Source organism: Salvelinus alpinus, chromosome 1, assembly GCF_045679555.1.
Source record: "Salvelinus alpinus chromosome 1, SLU_Salpinus.1, whole genome shotgun sequence".
NCBI lineage: Eukaryota > Metazoa > Chordata > Actinopteri > Salmoniformes > Salmonidae > Salvelinus > Salvelinus alpinus.
In genome coordinates, this window is record NC_092086.1 from 47497067 (window position 1) to 47519753 (window position 22687).

A 22687-nucleotide genomic window follows, 5' to 3' on the forward strand; every position below is an offset into this window, starting at 1 on the left:
GACGGTTGGTTACTTAAGGCTGGCCGAGGTGGATAAGTGGGTGTATAACGCAAATGTCTAGCAACCCAGAGGTTGAGAGTTTGAATCTCATCATGAACAACCTACTTTGTAGGTACTTTGCAACTTCTTAGCATGTTAGCTAACCCTTCCCCTAACCTTAACCCTTTTACCTAACTCCTAATCTTAACCCTAACCATAACCCTTACCACTAACCCCTAGCCTAGCTAGAATTTGTAGAATTTGTAACACGCCATAAGTTTTGCAAATTCGTAACATATAGTACATTTAGCAAATTCGTAACGTATTGTAAGTTAAGCAAATTCGTAACATATAATACCAATTGGAATTCATAACATATCATACAAAATCGGGGATGGACATCCACAAATTAATACATGCCATATATGAGGGATACAATCTTCCCAGCTCTGCTGATTTTGCTGCGAGGAGGCAGAGTCATTAGATCATTTAATTTGGTACTGTCCATACTGTATGTAGCTCGTTTTTTGGTCACAGGTCCACGAATGGCTGAAGAATTGCAACATTTACCTAAAACTAATTTGAAAAGTCATAGTCAATCGATCAATAATTAAATAATTATTTTATCTTTAATTTACAATCTGTAGAAACTATGAGAATAGAAAGGTTCAGTACTTTTGTGAAGCACCACAGCACAGTTGAAAAATATATGGCAAGTAGAAATCCAATATGGATGGTGTTAAGAGATAGATGGGAGGGGTTGAATGGAGCTGAACGGTGGGACTAATAACAACAAGATAACAAATGTAAAACATACTGGGTCTGTAAAATGAATATAGGATCAGAACTTTTGTGAAATAGCACAGTTACAAATATATGGCAAATAGAAATCAAACTGCATAAACATCAGAAATAGAGGAAGGCCAGGACTAAAAACAAACAAAATATAACTATTGTAAAATAGATTGTGTCTGTAAAATGTGTATAGTATGTTTAAGCCGGCAGTAGAAGCCTAAGTGTTATTGTTCATTAGTTTACTTTAATTGGGGGAGGAGTGGTAGGGTTTGTGGGGAATAATAAAGGAAGGTATATTCTAAAAAAAGTGTGTATGTGTATATATGTATACATGTATGTGTATATATGTATATATATGTATATGTATGGATGTTTATATATATATATATATATATATATATATATATATATATATATATATATATATATATATATATATACAGTATATGTGGGTATGTGTATGTATGTATATAGATATATATATTTACCCCAAAATATATATGGGGGATTGGAAATGATGCAGACAATTACATTGATGGATGCAACAATCTATACTCAATATTAAAGCTTAAAAAAAAGGAATACATGCCATACAAAGCATAACATATCATACTAAATGGAGAGTATTGGATTTACATACAGAATAATACGAAATGCTCTGAGACCAGGTCGGAACTATCAGATACCAGTCTTCTGAGTAGATAAAAAACATATATACAGTACCAGTCAAAAGTTTTGACAAACCTACTCATTCAAGGGTTTTTCTTTATTTTTTTGATTTTTCTACAATGTAGAATAATAGTGAAGACATCACAACTATGAAATAACACATATGGAATCATGTAGTAATCCAAAAAGTTCAAAAAATAATATATATTTTTATTTTATTTGAGATTCTTCAAAGGAGCTATCCTTTGCCTTGGTGACAGCTTTGCACACTATTGGCATTCTCTCCAGCAGCTTCATGAGGTATGCTTTTCCAACAGTCTTGAAGGAGTTCCCACAAATGCTGAGCACTTGTTGGCTGCTTTTTCTTCAATCTGGGGTCCAACTCATAATAAACCATCTCAATTGGGTTGAGGTCGGGTGATTGGGGAGGCCAGGTCATCTGATGCAGCACTCCCTCATTCTATTTGGTCAAATAGCCCTTACACAGCCTGGAGATGTGTTTTGGGTCATTTTCCTGTTGAAAAACACATGATAATCCCACGAAGCGCAAACCAGATGGGATGGCATATTGCTGCAGAATGCTGTGGTGGCCATGCTGGTTAAGTGTCCCTTGAATTCTAAATAAATCACTGACAGTGTCACCAACAAAGCATCCCCACACCATCACACCTCCTCCTCCATGCTTCACAGTGGGAACCACACATGCAGAGATCATCCGTTCACCTACTCTGCGTCTCACAGACACGGCGGTTGGAACCAAAAATCTCCAATTTGGACTTTCCAACGGTCTAATGTCCATTGCTCGTGTTTCTTGGCCCAAGCAAGTCTCTTCTTCTTATTGGTGTCCTTTAATAAATAAATAAATACATCTTTGCAGCAATTCAATCATGAAGGCCTGATTCACCCAGTCTCCTCTGAACAGTTGAGGTTGAGATGTGTCTGTTACTTGAACTCTGTGATGCATTTATTTGGGCTGCAATTTCTGAGGTTGGTAACTCTAATGAACTTAACCTCTGCAGCGGAGGTAACTCTGGGTCTTCCATTCCTGTGGCGGTCCTTATAAGAGACAGTTTCATCTGGCTGTCATGGTTTTTAGCGACTGCACTTGAAGAAACTTTCAAAGTTATTGAAATGTACCGTATTGACTGACCTTCATGTCTTAAAGTAATGATGGACTGTTATTTCTCTATTTGAGCTGTTCTTGCCATAATATGGACTTGGTCTTTTACCAAATAGGGATATCTTCTGTATACCACTCCTACCTTGTCACAACACAACTGATTGGCTCAAACACATTAAGAAGGAAAGAAATTACACAAATTAACAAGGCACACCTGTTAATTGAAATGCATTCCAGGTGACTACCTCTTGAAGCTGGTTGAGAGAATACCAAGAGTGTGCAAAGCTCTCATCAAGGCAAAGGGTGGCTACTTTGAAGAATCTCAAATATAAAATATATTTTGGGTTACTACATATGTCCATATATGTTACTTCATGGTTTTGATGTCTTCACTATTATTCTACAATGTAGAAAATTGTCAAAATAAAGAAAACCCCTTGAATAAGTAGGTGTGTCCAAACTTTTGACTGGTAGTGTATATATGTTGGCACCCAGAGAAAGACAAATGGCACCTATTTTTTTGAAGATTCATACATAACTGATACAGGTATCAATACTAAATTGATACTGTGGGGGCAATGTATTCAGTGTTGAGACAGGTTAAGGGTTGGAGGCATAGGAGTGACCTTGTGATTTATTTGAGGTGCTTTTATCACTTTCAATGAAGCAAACATATGTAACATTTCCCCAGTGCAATCCTATCCACCTGACAGAGCCTGGATTGAGAGAACGACATTTTAATCAACAAACAGGCTTGATGATGCATTCTGCCAATGTTTTTTCCCTGCAGCCTGCTAAATGTGATGCGTTGTGATTCATATAAAAACACAGTTATGAGAATTCAAATGAAAACATCCACAGACACCTGTGAAAAGGCCAGGGCCCAGTGGTGCTCAATCAACACAATTGATTTTCCATGTTCTATATTTAGTCTACAAGAAACAGACGTCAAATATCCTTGAACGTAACAGCTGAGGTTGAATGTAAAGCAGCAATGGACCTACAACACCATACACTACCCATGACTAGCCACTAGGAGATGGTGGTCTAGCCGGCTCCAGTCCTAATGAGTATACAAAACATTAAGGACACCTGCTCTTTCCATGACATAAACTGACCAGGTGAATCCACGTGAAAGCTATGATCCCTTATTGATGTCACTTGTTAAATCCACTTCAATCAGTGGAGATGAAGGGGGTGAGACAGGTTAAAGAAGGATTTTTAAGCCTTTAGACAATTGAGACATGGATTGTGTATGTGTGCCATTGAAGGTGAATGGGCAAGACAAAAGATTTAAGTGCCTTTGGATGGGGTATGGTAGAAAGGTGCCAGGCTCACCGATTTGTGTCAATAACTGCAACACTGCTGGGTTTTTCACACTCAACAGTTTCCTGTGTGTATCATGTATCATGTATCAATGTCCCCTCGTTTACTCCCTGTTCACCCATGACTGCATGGCCAGGCACGACTCCAACACCATCATTAAGTTTGCCGACAACAGTGGTAGGTCTGATCAACGACAACGATGAGACAGCCTATAGGGAGGAGGTCAGAGACCTGGACGTGTGGTGCCAGGATAACAACCTCTCCCTCATTGGGATCAAGACAAAGGAGATGATTGTGGACTACAGGAAAAGGAGGACCGAGCACGCCCCCATTCTCATCGACGGGGCTGTAGTGGAGCAGGTTGAGAGCTTCAAGTTCCTTGGTGTCCACATCAACAACAAACTAGAATGGTTCAAACACACCAAGACAGTCGTGAAGAGAACACGACAAAGCCTATTCCCCCTGAGGAATGAAAAAGATTTATCATGGGTTCTCAGATCCTGAAGTTCTACAGCTGCACCATTGACAGCATCCTGACTGGTTGCATTACTGCCTGGTATGGCAACTGCTCGGCCTCCGACCACAAGACACTACAGAGGATAGTGCGTACGGCCCAGTACATCACTTGAGCCAAGCTTCCTGCCATCCAGGACCTCTATACCAGGCGGTTTCAGAGGAATCCCCCCCCACCCCCTCTTTTACGATGCTGCCACTCTCTGTTAATTATCTATGCATAGTCACTTTAATTCTACCTACATGTACATATTACCTCAATTACCTCGACTAACCTGTGCCGCCGCACATTGACTCTGTACCGATACCCCCTGTATATAGCCTTGCTTATTTTACTGCTGCCCTTTAATTATTTTTGGTTAAAATGTTTTACTTATGGATTTTTTTACTTACTTATTTTTCTTAAAACTGCATTGTTGCTTAAGGGTTTGTAAGTAAACATTTACATTCAAAGTCTACACCTGTTGTATTCGGCGCATGTGACAAATATAATTTGTTCTGATTTGAATGGTCCACCACCCAAAGGACATCCAGCTAACTTGGCACAACTGTGGGAAGCATTAAAGTCAACATGGGCCAGCATTCCTGTGAAAAGCTTTCGACACCTCGTAGAGTCCATGCCCCGACGAATTGAGGCTGTTCTTAGGGCAAAAGGGCGGTGGAACTCTATATTAGGAAGGTGTTCCTAATGTTTGGTATACTCAGTGTATACCCATTGATTCTTGAAGAATAGAACTTATACTGTAAATGCCTCATGAGCTTAGTTCAACAGTCGTACCCCATCAGAACCCAGAATACAAGCTTGTTTTACCCCAATGTTCGTAAACAATGTAAATGTAAACCAACACTGTATAGCCTTTAGAAAATTGTTAAAACTATAATGTTGATATCATGGATGGTCAGTCCTTGCATCCACATCTCTGTCTATGAATTTGAGAGTGGTTACATTTCTCCAGGTCCTCCCTCAGCTTTTTACCAAAACACAGGCGGGGTGTCGCTTTGTTATTGCTTCAATTAAGGATTCTAGCTTTAAGTGCCCGGTTCTAGTCCACCTGGACCAGTAATTAATTGAATTGAAGAGTAATTTGAAGACCATCTATGATTAGCCTATGAAAGATGGAGTTCTAGAGGGAGCCTTTAGGTGGACACATAAAGTGATCATAAAACAACATCATAGAGTCAGCCATTGATGCTTCTCAAACTCAGCAGAGAGGGGATTTAACCCTTTCTTTCCCATTCTTCAAAGGCATACTCTCATGCAAGCTGCTGTTGTGACTTTGCAAACTGAAACATATATAGGCCTTGTTCCTGTGGTGATTTTTCCGTCCCTGCGTTCCAGTAATGCGAAGGTAGAAATGATCAGTGCTCTCAAGGGCGGAACGAAATAGAATGCCTGTTTATTTCAGTCATCCTATTTCATTCAGCCCTGAGAGCAGTGATCAGACCTGCTTATGTGCTCCGCAGGCACTATTAATGATTACGTTAGCGCCATATCACCATGGTAATGTCTTAAATGCAGTGTGACATCATAAAACCAAAGTGGGATATCGTTGCTTACTATTTTACTGTGACCTTGCCACAAGATGGATGAAGCATGCTGTATTCCTCATGACGGGATTGTCCATATTGAAAATGGTAAATGGTTTGTTTGCACTTCATGATTAATAATGAGCGTGGTTAGTGTCGCGGCGCAAAGTAGCCTGTTAATAGAGGCTGGCGCAGCCTGCTCCGCAGCGAATTAGCATTGAGAGAGGCAAAATAAATGTAAGTTGAAACAGAGAGATGGATGCCGTGTTGAGAGACAGCTGTCACCCATTTCTTACCGACACCCCTGACGATTCTCTACTCACTGCTGACAGTAAGCTGTGACTATGTTTCCCTGCGTGAAACTTCATTTGTGCTTCTCTGTTCCATCACATCTCATTCACGTTGAAGCCAGCTAGACACCTCAGTTGACCTTCAAGCCATGTCAAGCGCCAAGATAGAGATTGAACGGTTGGTTGGGGGTGGGGCTTTGTAATATTGTGACAATTGGAAATCCATTTAACATATGAATATCTGATGCTCTGATTCACATAATGAGTGACGGATTGCACAAGGAATGTTTTATTTACTCGCATAAGTACATGAGATTGAAGAATTGCCTTCACTTCACTTTGTAGCGTACTCAGGCGAGGAAAGGAACGGTACAGGCTTCGGTTGATCTTTTACAGCTCACAACTGAAAGCTTAGACCTAAGGCCACTCACCTTTAAAGTCGGATCTTTGACCATCTGTTTTTATGCCTCCCCTCCCCCACACTCATCAATTGGTGCATTTCCTTTGAAGATGTATTTTTTAACATTTACTATTCCATCTCATGTTGTGAGAACACGGAGAATCGTTCTGCTGAAGTCGTTTGCCAGTTTCGTAAGTGCTGAGACTGTGTATGAAAACACATTGAAGGAACAACTGGGCATACCTGTACTTAAAACCATTAATACTATTTTGTGAGACCCTATTGGTCATAGCTGCTGCTGGTGACTTGTTACTATTGTCTCAGACATAAACCACTGTTAAATAAGTCTGTTCTGTAAATAATGTATGGCAACACTGAACATGACTCAGAATGCACGGTTCTCTGAAGGAGAACATTATTCTCCTTAACTGCCTGAGAACAGGCTATTGGCCAGACGGAGAGATGCGTGTTGGTGTTTTCTAATGTAATGTGATCTTGTGTTGAGAATTTCCTTGAAATTGCTTGACAGGCTTTAAAAAACAATTTTGGAAACTGTTTGTGCTGAATGTACAATACTTGAAGAAAGAACATATCATAGATTGTCTCCCTTTTACAGGCTTCATTTTACATGTCTAGGCTGCTGTAGTAATGCTTTTGAGATGTTTGCAGTGATCTCAGTGATAACCGGATTGTGGGAGGTGAGATAGTAGACCGTGTGAAGTGGGAAAAGTGCCATCTACTGGCAGAAGAATCCTTTTTAACATTGTTTGAATACTGGTTATCCTACTCCGTTTTTCCTCACACCAGGGCTTAGTCAACCGTTGGCTCCAACAATAGCTTACTATTTTGGCAAACACTTCACTGTAATATGCCTTTTCAGAGTTCTCACTGGTGTGAAAGACTACATTTCTACTGTCCAATCTTTACATACTGTAGTTAGCTCATCAATGTAATATGAACGGATGAGTACAGTCATTCCGTGTCTAAATTCAATTCAGCCTAAATCCCACCACACACTGTGCTGTATAGCAGATGCTTACCCCCAAGGGAGACTCTTATTTGGAATAATACTAACGATCAATGGAAGAAAGCTACAGTTCAGGCTTCTCATTTCCCTGCAGGTATCAAACCTGCGTCTTGAATGGGTGAGGATGACTCAGTTCACATGTCTTTCTTTTCAAAGTAGCCTAAAGGCACCAGTCTCTGTATCCCATCCAATCCGTATTGGATGAGGCTCCATTAGGCGTGACTAATTGAAACCTTAATTAATTTGAGCGAGTGCCCAGTCTGTTCAAAGGATTGGGTCTGGGGCAAAGTTCAGAGGAGAGCACTCTGACTGAGTTAAGAGGACCTTAGAGAGGACTCCCATATTGCTCTATACGGGTAATTGTGTCAAAAGTAATTAGAGAATGGCATCCAATCTAGTCTTGATCTTTACATCTATACCTGAGCCTCTCCTTCAGAATAGATTAGATTATAGTTGCTGACTATAAGCCAGCATTCTCCCCGCTGGAGCCTCCCTACAACACATTCTGCACTGTAAGCTGGTTTATTCTTCATCAGACATGCACTACAGATACATGTCATGACTATCAATTCTAATCGGATCATCACGTCAACGGACAAAATAAACTGCTGTCAGACCATCCAGGAGTGTGTCAACATACATGTGGATTATTTTTTTAAGTGGCCCCCGCCATGGAGCCATCAATCCTAACATTCTGTGATTATTCCAGCGAGTGTGGAGGGAGTATTCAATGAAATAACCTGTCTTTTCTATTCGGCTCTCTTTCTGTATCTGCACCTTCTTGTCTCTCAACTATTTATGTAACAGGCAAAGACCTTGAATGTGTCACTGTGTGAACAAAACAGCTATGGGACCTCATTGTGCAACATGCCTCTGCAGTGAACCGTATTATAACTCGGTTCAAGGGAACTCAACAAAGATACTCGATAGCTAATTAAATTCAGAACATTATGAATCGAAGGATCATTATAGCACATGTACCCTTTGTACACTTCCTACAGTATTCATATTTTACAATGGACGCAGCTCCCGAATACACTTTATTATTAATGTTGTTGAGGCAATTATTAAAGAGTGAGTCTCAAAATTACAGAACAAGCGTTTGATTGAATCTTTTGTGAAGTTGGTTTAGATATAGTTCAGTATTATGGAGACAAATTCTTTTTGCTTTACATAACTCAAAATATTCAATTTTACTCTATTCCACAAAAGTAGCCCTCCTAACTTCATATTGTGATGTGAAGTAACTCCAGTAAGTGCATGAACATTTCAGAAATAGTAATACATGGCACTACTGTATGTATAATTGCTAGTGTGAGTAGCTGTGAAGCTGTCAGGCCATGAAGGCACCAGCCACTGGGAATATACTATGATATGACACCTGCCAGTGGAACACTTGCCGTTGGTTGGTTGGGTATTGGTGACTCCACCATCCTTGTTTGTGAGGGAACCTGTGGATCACTGTGGGTGGGCGGATGGAGGGTGCAGCTTCCACAGCCAGGCTGCTGCTGTGGAGGAAGACATGCTGCCAGGGAAGGGAACTGCTGTATATCGAAGCAGAAGGGTGCCGGCATAGCTGTGACATTACTTGGGAGGGCTGTAACTTAAGCACTTGATTCTTTCATTTCACAGGGAATGTAGCATCGCATTTGATGTCTGTTCTGCCTTTTAGGTGAGGTAGCATCTGCTCATACACAGCTTCGCAAAATGCTCATCCCATTATCGGTGAGTTTTTGAGAGAACATTCAAATGGACAATAGCAATAAAAATGCAAATGCTGACAAGTTTTATCAGAACATTTTGTGCCAGATCAATTCTACCAGCAGTCAGCATTTAAATGCTTTTCAAACTGTTGCATCACTCCCACCTTAACTGAGATAATATCCTTACCACCAGCATGTTCTTGCCTACCTCCCCTCTCAGAGTATAACTTTACAATTCATTTTTTGTGATACTGTATGCCAGACATCCTACCCGTCAGTTCAGTATAGCTTAACCTTAACTAAAACATTTTTTCCCTCCCGTATTGTCCTCTCTGGAATATATGCCATGTCAAATTCTTTCATTTCAAAAGACGAAAACAATTTTATTCCCAAACATAGCCATCTCACTAGACAGCTTTCAATATTTCCATTTTGCCTCCAACCTTCCTATTTCCATTGCTTTCTCCAGCCAAGAGTCTGAGGCTTTCTGTATAGATCAAATGTGGACAGTGGAATCGTCTGACAAGCCCAATGTCCTTGCTGCCACTGTGCCTCTCAATGATTGATTCCATTCCTTACTATCTCATCCAATCCTGAAGCTTTCCTTCATTTCGTTGCTGACTGCTATCATCTGCTACTCATATCTTCTATGTTTGGGAATGGAGGTAGAGATATTGTACAGTATCTCCATAGTGACAAGGAGGTGTAGCCTATCATGTACAGTCACAAACATAGATTATTCTGAACATGCTTCTCGTACTGAAATGACTACAGTACCCTAGCAGAATGACTAAGTAGATTGTATTTCCTTATCTGTCGCTAAGTCGGAGAATACAGTATATTCAGTAAGCACTACAGGTATTTCCATCTTCAACTCCACTGAATCAGATGTCTGCATCACCAAGTACTGAGGAGTCATACTACAAGCTGAAAGGAAATGCTCAGATAATTATTGAAGAGAAGTTGAAATAGACACAAAGTAGAAAATACGAGCACTGCAGAATACTGTATGAAACTAAAGTAAAACAAAGAAATGCACATAAAGGCTCACTACCTGTAGTCTTATGCTAACGTTTCTATGTTCCACGTCTTAACTCCCAAGCCAACTTTAATAAAGATGCATTGCACATCATGGTGGCGGCTGCAGGACCATATGTGTTTATGATACAGCTGCCATAGCCCTATTATCAGGCAGGCTAGGGTTTCTTTATGGGTGATGTATTGGAGAGGGACGGTGACCTCTGAGGGCTGCCAAGGTCAGAGTGAATCAGATGTGCCATGTCTATTATTGGCATAGTTCCTTGTCACCAGAGTCTGGGAGAGCATTGGGGGTTGATATGTGTAATGCAGTTCTCTGGTTCTCTGGAGCTTTTAAAGCTGAATAGTGACTTGCAACAATTAGCCTAAGAGTCTAGACTGCAGTTCCATTATTGGCGGACATATAAAATGTAAACAACCACACAAAGCCATTATCATAAGACATTCTGCATGAAATATTCTGTCAGGGAATTGTGATTAGTATTTAAAAAGATAAAGAAAAGCAATTTGCTGGTGTATTCATATAAAAAAAAAGTTTGTATTTTTTCCCAAACCAACAGTGCTTTTGCCTTGAGCATTATGTACTGTTTTTTTAACGTCTACAAATCATCGACCATAGATTGCCGAAGTACCTTCCTTATCTCCCAACATTCCATGTATTAATCAATAGCTAAAATACCACAACTTAATATGTACATTATATACAGTAACTCCACCGAGTGCTGATAATGTAAAATGCTTGGCACAGGGACTACAGACTGTGTGCGTAAGATTCTGGCAGAGGAATGATTCAAGGAAACAACAAATACATCTCTGAAATAAGCCCTACATGTTGGCTGTGAAATAGCTTTTCCCCACATTCTGCAATGTTATGTTGATGTAGGTACTTGGTCCTTGGGCAGGTGAGTCACAGTGTCACAGACATACAGTGTACTCTGCTGTAGTGGTTCCAGGTGCTGTTGGGATTTCAACAGAGAGAATCTCTTCGCTAGGTTAAAGGTCCCGAACAGTCATTCTGAAAAGTACTCATGGCTAACTACCAGGAAGTTTGAGAAGACGGGCTGAGTGGGCGGAGAGCTGATATTCATTAGCTCACCTTGACTGACAGCTCTTTGAAACACCTATGTCAAACAACGTGGATGCAGTGAGCAGTGTTGCACTACAATCATCTCAAGCTAATTTAGTGATACACAAAGCAACTCAAACAACATTGAAATTGCATAAATGATATATATCTTTTTTTATACATCTCCCATTTGGAATGTTTCTTTTGATGCCGTTCACAGCAACACTGACAGATGTGTTGACTTGACAACTGTGTCTGAGTTTTGAACGACAACCCCCACCTCCCCTTTTTGTTCCATGTTTGCTGAAGACCTATTTAGTCAGTAACTAGCTAACACCAGATACAGATGACAGGTGAAACATATAAGTATCTTTGCCATAGATGAATAGGGTAAACTCTTAATTATATTTGCTGACACCCTAGTCAAGCTCTATAAACCACGCCCCTCTGCAAACACACACCGATGTTGGTTACAAGCAAGTACAAGTACTTATTTCAATTAGGTAAGAGAATATCAAGTTACCATTGGTGTATTCAAATGAGAGTTAAGGTGATGTCACCTTGTCCCCTTAATAATGAATCAAAGTGTTTGACATGTGGGAGGGGACCAGTAACTTCATGATCAAACTTTGTCATTGTAAAAGCAACTGTCATTTTTCATACTTCGGTCATCATATTTTGATCTGGTTTCCTTCAAATATCATCCAATTTCAAGAAAAACATGATTTTGACTGTTCATGACCTTTAAGCTCAAGCCCCCAGGTGTTCTCTGTCTCCCACCAATCTGTTTTTGGCCACGCTGACATTTGTTTTTGGCCTAGCTGGATATCACATAGTGTCAGTGTTCTGTCCCTAAACACGCCATGTAACCTCACAGGTTCCTGGACGGATAAAAATGTTAATGTGTAATTTGATGAACTTGAGTGGAGAAAAAGGAGGAGACAGTGAATCATTCTGCTCATATCCTCTTAATGAGAGTGCTGAGGCAGGGTTCGCTGTCACTCAGAACCCTGGTTCTCTCCCACAGCATAATTTGATTGAGGAATTCCACTCGGTTTCAGAAGGTTAATTGGTGGGGTAGAAAGCTGCGTTGGCAGAGCAAAGTAATTGACAAAAAGAGGAAATTAGTGCCGTTGTTCCTGTACGTGCATAGTTAGCATACTTGAACTTTAGGCACTGATTTTACCTCACATATACAGTATGACACAACATGTACTGACAACAGCAGCAGGACGGTGCAGCAGGCAATAGAAACACTCAGGCTTTACAATATGTGCTCCGTCTAGAGTCACACTTTTACATTTACATTTAAGTCATTTAGCAGACGCTCTTATCCAGAGCGACTTACAAATTGGAAAGTTCATACATATTCATCCTGGTCCCCCCGTGGGGAATGAACCCACAACCCTGGCGTTGCAAGCGCCATGCTCTACCAACTGAGCCACACGGGACCACACACTAAAGGGATAGTTCCCTTAAAATACAAAATTACACATTGGTTTTCTTACCCTGTAAGCAGTCTATGGACAAGGTATGACAGTAATCCATACTTTGGTTATATTTCCCTGGTACCTTTTCTAAATGCTAACCTTTTAGCATTTTTAGCACAAATCCCATTCAAGTCATGGTACCGATATTAGCATTATTCGCGCATCATGCCCAAATCCCCCGAAAGTATCGAAATTGATTGTGAAGCTTAACAAAGTCACAGTGATTATTTGAATACAATGTGTGAAAAATGCTAATATCAGTACCATGACTTGAATGGGATTTGTGCCACAAATGCTAAAACGTTGGAAAGAGTGCCAGGGAAACTAAACCAAAGCATGGGTTGCTGCCAAACCTTGTCCAAAGACTGCTTACAGCGTAAGGAAACCAATATGTAATTTCGTAATATGGGTGAACTATCCATGTAAGACTGTACAGTAGATCCCAGTTTAGTCTGCCATGTCTTGAGTCAGCAGCAGAAGAGGTGTCAGCATACATCCTCCTGCCCACCGGCAGCTGGTGGGCTCAAAGGCCAGAGAAGTGAGTGCTGAGTTGATGGTCTGGAAAATTGCAATAAAACCTGCAGGTATTATCCCAAGTTGTATCTTACTCTTACATGAACGGAATTAAATGAAACTGTAAGTGTTGGTTGTGCTCTCCCTGTTTTTATGACAAATACAGGCTGTCTCCAACCTAATTGTTTTCTCATTGGATTTGTTCTACTGCTGTTGGTTAAGACAATTCTGACAATACCTCAATTGGTTTGTCGGTTTGTAATAGGCCTTAGTATAATTGAATTGTCTACAAGTTTACTCAATACAAGTCTGTGGCATAATGCACAATTATTGTTGGGACAAATCCCTAACCTTTTAGTTTGTTTATGTTGCAAATCAATGAATGTTGTTAAAGGAAGGTTTTGTATATTAGATCTACAGTTTCAGATGATTATATTTTCTTTTTTTGCTCATTGTACCAACTGAGAAAACTGTCCGAAGTGCTTTCATACCACAGTTCCCCATAACTCCACCTTGGATATGACTTTAGCTCTAAAAGCTCTATCCATTAAGGCTACTGTTTCCATCAGTGCACACTGTAATTCTAAGCCATTCTCCATGGCTTATCATCTTTTTTTAAAGGGCCATCCAGAATGGAGTTTGTGCTTTGTAATGAGATTTCTTGCTCCCTGGAAAGGTGAGAATCGTACTAGGTCATCAGCCTGTTGAAGGACTCGATCCACTGAAGAACAATTGAGTGTGGTATTGGGAATTTACAAGAGATGCCAGAGCAGTAAGTCATTTAAAGTTTTACAAAGCATCACACCGTCAGGAATACCAAATAGCCTGTTGTAGAATAGAACATTTGTGTCAAATTCTAATTCTGGAGGTCTGGACTTGCATAGTTGGCCTCAACCCTTGGCCCTCAAGCTCTTAATTAGCCCAATCATTCACTATTTAAGCACATTTTCTACCTTCAAAATGACTAAATACACTACACTTAAGCTAGATTTATGACGGAGGTGGATGTATGAAATGCTAATATATGTGGCTAATTGGCTATTTAGAGTAATTAGCTGGGGGAGATGGAAACAGGCATGCTAAAGGGTGAGCACAGTTTCACCCTCATTTGGGTGGGCAAGTGGAGCTGTTTTTCAGAATGCCTTTCAGCAACTTAAAAAGTGCTCTCCCAGCAGATATGCATTTGAAATAGATTCCGCACAAATGGTCAACATTTACATATATTAGAGTTCATCCTGACGAAAGGATAACTGTTGCTCTTTAGGATTCCCCCTGTGGGGAAGAGTTGTGTAATGCCGCGTTTACACAGGCAGCGCAATTCTGATCTTGTTCCACTAATTGGTCTTTTGACCAATCAGATCAGCTCTTTGCCAACAATTGGGCAAAAGATCAGCATTGGGCTGCCTGTGTAAACACAGCCTTACTTCCTTCTACCAGCACTTCATAAAGATGCAAGATCTTAATTTGATCACCCAGTTGCAGGAGAACGTTCAGAAAATGTCAAACTTGTAGTGTATTTGAGGTTTAAAAAGGCTTCTGAAGATTGTAATTTCAGACTTGATTTTCCCTTACGAAAAATGTATCAACCCCTACAAAAATATAGATGAATTATAATCCACATAATAATCCACATTTCCTGTTACTGCAGGATTATGTTATGTGCCTGCTGTAGAAAACTGACTCAAATTAAGATCCTACATCTTTATGCATTGGTTGACCTTTTTTCCCTTGCTGCTGTCCATCGTGCTGAAGTTGTTAGCTGGTTTGTAGTGCACTGTCCATACATAGTGCAAGCGTGTCATTCCACCACAACCACCATCCCTCAACACCACCACAGGATATACCGTATGTGACAACACTGAAAAGCAATCTAGCAAAACATTAAGAAAACTGGTATAGTTCTTGCTACACCTCCTTTTCTGCCTCTGCTGTAGAAGGTCATGATGTCTGTAGAATGTCTGAAGAGCATGTTGAGAGCACAAACTGTGGAAATTGTGTGCATCTCCACATACAGTACTTTATCATTACGTATTTCCTTTGTTAGTTTTCGTCACGTTTCTGATCACTGCGGTGACATACATTCGCCTCCATTGAGATAAATACCATTGTGAAAGTTTTTCCTGACTGAATTTATATGAGGCGATTCCAACTGTCATGGGGAAAGAAAAGGGCTTTGTCTGAAAAACAATTCAATGCACAGAGCTGCGGCACAATACCCCTCACTTATCAGGGAAGTAAAGTTAGATAAAAACTCATTAGTGTGCAGTGCCTTGCAGCTGTCTGTGCTCCTGTACGAGGCCCTTTTTCTGAAGAGGCCTGGCATGTCCACAAAGTATGCCATTGATGCCACAAAGGAAGCAAGCACATTTCCAAACAAACAGGATTGGGAGCTAGAGAGAACATTCCATTCAATTCTAGGCAATATTCCTTTTAGTAATTAATGCATGACTTTAATATCTTTGGATATAGCTGAAGCATGAATCCACCTCCTCCCTTTCTCTCCAAAGCAATTCAGTACCTCAGTAAGCACAATGTTTTCCTTCCCCAAGAGAAGCAGTTCCATTTCAGCTCAATTGATTCTCCACTTCTGGTCGCCCATCTTTACCTTTTTCATTCTTTCCCAGCAAGAAGCACATGCATTTTCAATGACATCAAATAAAGGGCAGTCATTGGGAGGGATCAGGGGACTGAGGCACCTTCACCATCCAACAGAGAAAGATGGAGCAAGATATAAAGACGAACCGCAGAGACGGGGAGGGGGGGGGGTTGAGGCCTTGGACACAGACATGAGGGAGATAACATGACTATATATAGCAGGACAGATATGACCAGATTAATCTGAGAATCCAGTCTCGCTGTGTCCTTCTGACCAATACAGGCTGTCTAATACAATTTGCAAATGTGTGTTTTCCTCGGAGAGAGAGGGAGAGACAGGGACCGAGAGAGAGAGAGATACAGAGAGAGAGACAGTGAGAGACAGAGAGAGAGATAGTGAGAGAGAGAGAGAGAGAGACAGTGAGAGACAGAGACAGTGAGAGACAGAGAGACAGTGAGAGTCAGTGAGAGAGAGACAGTGAGAGAGAGAGAGAGTGAGATATCAAATCAAAACAAATCAAAGTTTATTTGTCACGTGCGCCGAATACAACAGGTGTAGACCTTACAGTGAAATGCTTACTTACAGGCTCTAACCAATAGTGCAAAAAAGGTATTAGGTGTCTGAGAGCCGTTAGATAGGATACAGTATGACAGCTTTACATACAGTATACCTCATTGGGGGACAGTTGCACTAGTTACTGTATCTGTTTCATCCACGAGGCTTATGGGAGATTCTGTCATGTCTTTGCCTTGAAGCCCTGGCTCTCCGCTGCGGAGGAGAGCACCCCAGAGGCCCCGCATATGAGAGCAGAAGCCTGTCTCGCAATCACAGACTTGAATTCAGTGCATTGAAAGACTCCCTTCAAGGTAACATGAGCTCTCAGCTCCCGAAGCACCCTCGTCTGCCCCCTCCTATGAAACAGTAATACTAGTTGGCCTCACAGTTACGCTGTGTTATGTCAGTTGTCAAATGGTAAACATTGGGTCTATGTATTGCCCCAATATGTTTATTGTTGGCACTTTGAAGGCAACTACTTACAACGAAGATCAAATAGCATCTACACTCTCAATTAAACATCATTTGAAAGAAGTATCTTTCCTCAACGCTGACTGCTTACGGAGAATACAGTAGCTCTCTCAAATAAAATCCACCAATAAAATATTCAATGCAAAAAGTGTAGCTATGTAAGTGTATGAAAGTGCCCTGAGCAAGCAAAACAGTGGGAATTTACAACAACTGAATGTACGACCATTGAATCAGGGCGTCATTAGTTGTTCACAGGGGATGACAAGAAAATCCATCATTACCCTGTATGCAGCAGGGCCCCAATGGGAACAAGAAGACTGGGGAATGGCTGCCTGGGGGTCCACTGGGAGAGAAGCTTGGCTCTGATGCCCTGGGTGTTCTGGCCTACTGCCCTCAGGGCTACACTACCATTGGACCATAGAGATTGCTGCCAATGGGGATTGCTGCCAATGGAGAAAGAGTCCAGGGCTGCAAATAGACCTATAGGCTCTTCGGAGGACGTACATGCCATGCTGCCCTAACTGCCTTAAGCTCATGTGCAGTATGTGACACGTTTTACAAGCATTTCGCTACACCAGCAATAACATCTGCTAAACACGTGTATGTGACAAATAATACCATTTGATTTTATTTAGGTGAAACTAATGCATACACATGGATTCCAACGTTTGTTGTTCTTTTCCCACCATCTCCAAGCTGTTTCATCCACGAGGCTTATGGGAGATTCTGTCATGTCTTTGCCAGTTAGCACTGTTGGATAAGCATATATGCACCAGGGTGGCATTAAAGCACTCGGAGACGCTAAACCTGAATGTATGATGAGGCGTTTGTTTATGCAAAAGGTAGTTACCTAAATCACTAACATGCATATGCAACAGCGGGTTACTCTAACAAGGCGAACTAGCAGGGTTGTAATTTATGCTGTGGACCACAGTAGCGGTGGTGGAATTGATGCGGAGCCCACTGGAGTGAGTCACAGCGGACAAACAAACCGCTCTATGCATTATTAATGAGAGAAAGTCTTTTCAGGTTTAACTTCAACTTCCATTTAACACCTAAAGGGGTCCTTCAACAACACCATGCTAAGAGAGAGCTGAGGACGGGTCAGGACGGCTCTCAGACACTGCCAGCCGGTATTTACGATAAAGGTTAGAGAATGAGGGGACAATGATAGGAGACAATTTTCTCTTTAAAAGTTTTGCCTCGCCAGATATTTCCCAGAGCCATACTTCTCATATTAATTTCATGGAACATTTGGTTTGGGTTTCCAAACAGGAACCTTCTTTCTTTCAGAGGGTTTAAAAAGTGATTACATTTGAATGCCCCTTGGTAAATGCACTTTTGTGGTAGGTGGTTTTGTAGTGGTAGCCTTTGGCATTTCCTTGCAGAGCGTTCCACACAGTGCATGGAGGTGCACAATGTACTTCCTTGTTCTATGTCTAGGTTAGCAGGTGACAGAGTAACTCCACCCACTTTACCATGCCCATGATGTAGTGGGAAATAGGTATACTAAACTAAATGTCAGATGCCATCCATGTACTCAAAAAAGGCCGTCTTAATGTGTTTTTGATTAAAATCTGGGCCACATGCATTTTTCAGCCAATGGGCAGGGCACAGTCCTCTTCAGTGCGAACAAAATCCTCCAGTTTCAACGGACAGACATTAAAAGAGTGCTCCACATAAAGTGTGGCCATCAGTGGTGCCTGGTGGGAGGAGCTATAGGAGGACGGGCTCATTGTAATGCCTGGAATTGAATCAATGGAACGGTTTCCACGTTTAATGTGTTTGATACAGTTCCACTACTGTATATAGATAGCCTTGCTACTGTTATTTTTCACTGTCTTTTTACCTAATACATATTTTTTACTTAAAAATCGCACTGTTGGTTAGGGCCTGTAAGTAAGCATTTCACTGTAAGGTCTACACCTGTTGTATTCGGCGCATGCGACAGATAAACTTTGATTTATTCCATTCCAGTCTTTACAACGAGCCCATCCTCCTATAGCTCCTCCTACCAGCCTCCTCTGGTGACCATGTCATACAGCAGTAGAACTCAGTGATGTGAGGGGGCCGGCACGGCCCCAGCCTTATAGAAACCTGTCAAACCCAAACATCCACCTAACATTTTATGTTGAGCAGCTCACAGCATAGTACTGCCTCAAGACATCCCCAAGCTCAATGGAAACTAAGTAAATTATTGTAACACTGCTTCGAAGTCCCCCACAAAACACATACCCAAAATGTAGGATCTTTGGTATGTGTGGGGACAGACTGTGTATGGGAATGGTGAGTTTGCAGATATGTGAGAAGGGGAGACAACCCAGTTTGCTACTGTGCTTCCTGATTTAGTATTCAAATGTATCGGGTTTACGATTCACACATAACACAGGCACGAGTAGACAAAGCTGGGCTTTAGATGTATGTGTAATCTCTCCCTCAGGGCTCATACAAATCCAAGCAAAACAAACAGTCCCTCAGTAGGTTACTTCAGCACTGCTCCCTCCGATCCAATGGTGCATATCTACTGTCAGAACTCATCCACAGCCACAGTATGCTTTCCCCCCCCATACAAGACATCGCTACGAATGGCTCCACTCTTCTGTTTTAGTTAGGCTTAAACACCTCAATTGAAATGGAAAATGCATATTATTTGTAGAAGTAGCTTGACTCAGTTACAGCAGGGATTTGAATGAAAGGTGCTAAGAGTATAATTAATCATTGCACGGATATAACAAATGTTCTTTTCAAGGTAGAGCATATTTAGAAAATGAAAACACTGGAACATTTCCACTGACTGATGACTGTGTCAGTAATACATAGTGATGAATCTTAGCCTCAACAACCCTGTTTCTGTCCCAATCAGCACTTATGTGCAAACACGCTGACCAGTGTAGTCCTGAATAGGTTTATGTTGAACAATGGACATACTTCCTCTATTATCAGTGATTCCCATTAGAATCAAGCCAGCATCATGTACACTGTGCGGTAAGAGAATACTAAACAATGGAAATTGTATTCATATTGTCCTTTAGTTGTGGAATGTGGACAGTTTTGTTTTTGAATATGAACAGTTCAGTATTGTGCCCTAGAGATCATGGTATGGCTGTTAGTTATTTTGACTTCCTGAAAACATATACTCACTTCCTCATTTATGATAGCAATGCTAGATGGCAACACAACATTTGTTTAGGCCTAATTGGAGCGCTGTGGGCAGACTACACAAAAGGTCAACAGACTGCTGGAATGACCTTAGGTCCACGGTTCCAATTTGAGGTGTATTCCCTCTGCAATAAACTGTCACAATTATCCTGTTGTAGCAACATGATTGTCCCCTTTATGTAAAGGCCCATGTCCTCTACCACCTAGGGACACCTTTCTTCTCACCCTCTGTGGCCTCCCACGAGGCAACACATCCACTTCCTGGCCTGTGTCAGCAGATGCATCAGAGGGCTAAGAGAGGCTAGTGATGAGGGCGCACAACACATACCTCTGGGTTTAAAGTATTCAACTGCTGTCCTCTATGATTAACCTATCCATCACTTGAGTTTCGAGCCCACTTTCATGGTCAGTCACTCCCACACCATTCGCAATGAATTAATGGCTGTAATAACACAGTCACCGGATCTCGAAGAGTTGAATATGTGATGTTACTTAAGGGAAGTCCACAAGTACCATTTCTCGAACAGTGACTTGCATTTCTAATATATTGTATTAGATTGGATTAAAATTTGATTTGTTTTCTTTTTTTTTTTAAGCGTTATCTACAGCAGGAATCCTTCCAGGTCTTAATATGAATAATATGTATAATATGAAAAAGAAATTACTTCTCCTCATAAACATGATTTTCATAATTGAAACATCTCTCATTGGCTTTGTTAAATTATGAATATATACAAATCCCTCTCTGTCTTTGCAGGTTAGAGGTTGGTTGTCTTCTTGACTCTCATTGTTCATAGAAATGTTCAAGTGTGACAGCAGTAAGCATGGCAGACGAGGTACCGGGTGTTGTTCTGTTCAGTAGCCTACACATCTCTGTGAGGTCTAAACAAATATCTCCCTCTGAGATGTCTGGGCTGCTTTAAGTGGACCGGAGAAAAGAACATGTAATTCATCGCTCTGAGCCGAGACCCCTGCCTTGGTGGTGAGCATTCCTTCTGTGGCTATGTTTGCCATCATATTGAATTTTAACAATGAAAAATGAATAACTGACTGAGTCCAATCTGATTTGAAAGCTAGTTAAGTGGCTCAGGTTTGGATAAAAAAAAGCAATACTAGGTGCCACTGACAATGAAGTATACTGTAGCCCTTGGGTCAGCAAGATGTATTGACTACACATTAGTGAATGCAGATGAAATGTTTCCCCTCTCACTTAGAAATGTCTGGCATGCAGTAAATCATTTTCATTCCTCCATAGGCATTTTGTAGCCTCAGTTCTTATTATCAAAAAGGAGAACAAACACTTTTGTGTTTGGCATGCAGTCATAACATATAAATCAATATCGTAATTGGCACGTGCAGTAGCCTACACCATATTTTTTTTAATTTTCAGCACAATGAAATCCGTTAAGAAATGGAAAAAGCATCATGATTTAGTATGGTGGGAATATCAAAGTTATAAGATAGTTCTTTGAATGGAACTAGTGTATGCAATTCATTGTCCAAACACTATTGTTCCAGGAAGACGAAGTGTCTCAGTGTTCCTCGCTGGCCACTGCTGCTGATTATGACCACGGCTGTGCTGGTTGACCGTGGTGCAACTTATTACCTAAGACCATTATGAGAATGACTCATATACTTAAACATTTAACTTTCATTCCTCTCAGCACCTCCCATGCTGAGGTCACCTGCTGTTTATGACTAATAATTCATTAATACCTTTCCATAAAACCAGGATCTATAGGCTACACACCCAGCTCCAAGGTTTCTCCTGCAGCTATCAACTTTATTCAGAAACCTTGGGCTGTTGATAAAATTGATTGGGTCCAATTATTTAACCAGACCCAATGGAACACTGCAATTTCCCGGGGGAGCTATCTGACAGGGTTAAATTGACAATGAACAGTTTGCTATTTTTGGTTCACGGTTTGTATCCTCAGTAGTTACCGTAAGATGTTTAAGAGACACATCCATTGCACTGAAAGCCATTAAGTTCTATTTCTGTTGTCAAATTAAAACATCTATAAGGTTCTTGAGAAGACATTTTAGTATGGTGCAGAGTAATTAATGAATTGAATGCTGCATCTAAACATTAGTTGGACTCAGTTGTGTTTGACAGTACCCAGGTTAATGGTGTGAAAATAGGGACCCTGCTTTCCCCAACCTGTCAAGTGGTAATTGGCCAAAGGTTTCCTTTAATAGCAATATGCCACAGGGAACGCAAAGCACCTCTGAAATTGTGTACAAAATAATTGGATGGCAATGAAAGAGGAAGCATACACATTTATCCTAATTTGCTTTTAAAATGATATTTAATATTTTTACTTAACGTGTAAAACAAAAATGTGTCTTGATTATTTGTATCCATTTGTGCAGTATACAAGACAGATGATTAGAATGTACAATATAAAATACCGATTGGGTAACATGTTATTTGACTGCTACAAATGGTC

General features: G+C 40.8%; 1 protein-coding gene across 2 annotated transcripts in view; it reads left to right on the top strand.

Annotated features, from left to right (window-relative positions):
• LOC139578302 (protein ELFN1-like) overlaps nucleotides 1-22687 on the top strand; it is a 79480-nt gene that overhangs the window by 51688 nt on the left and 5105 nt on the right. The window lies entirely within an intron of this gene.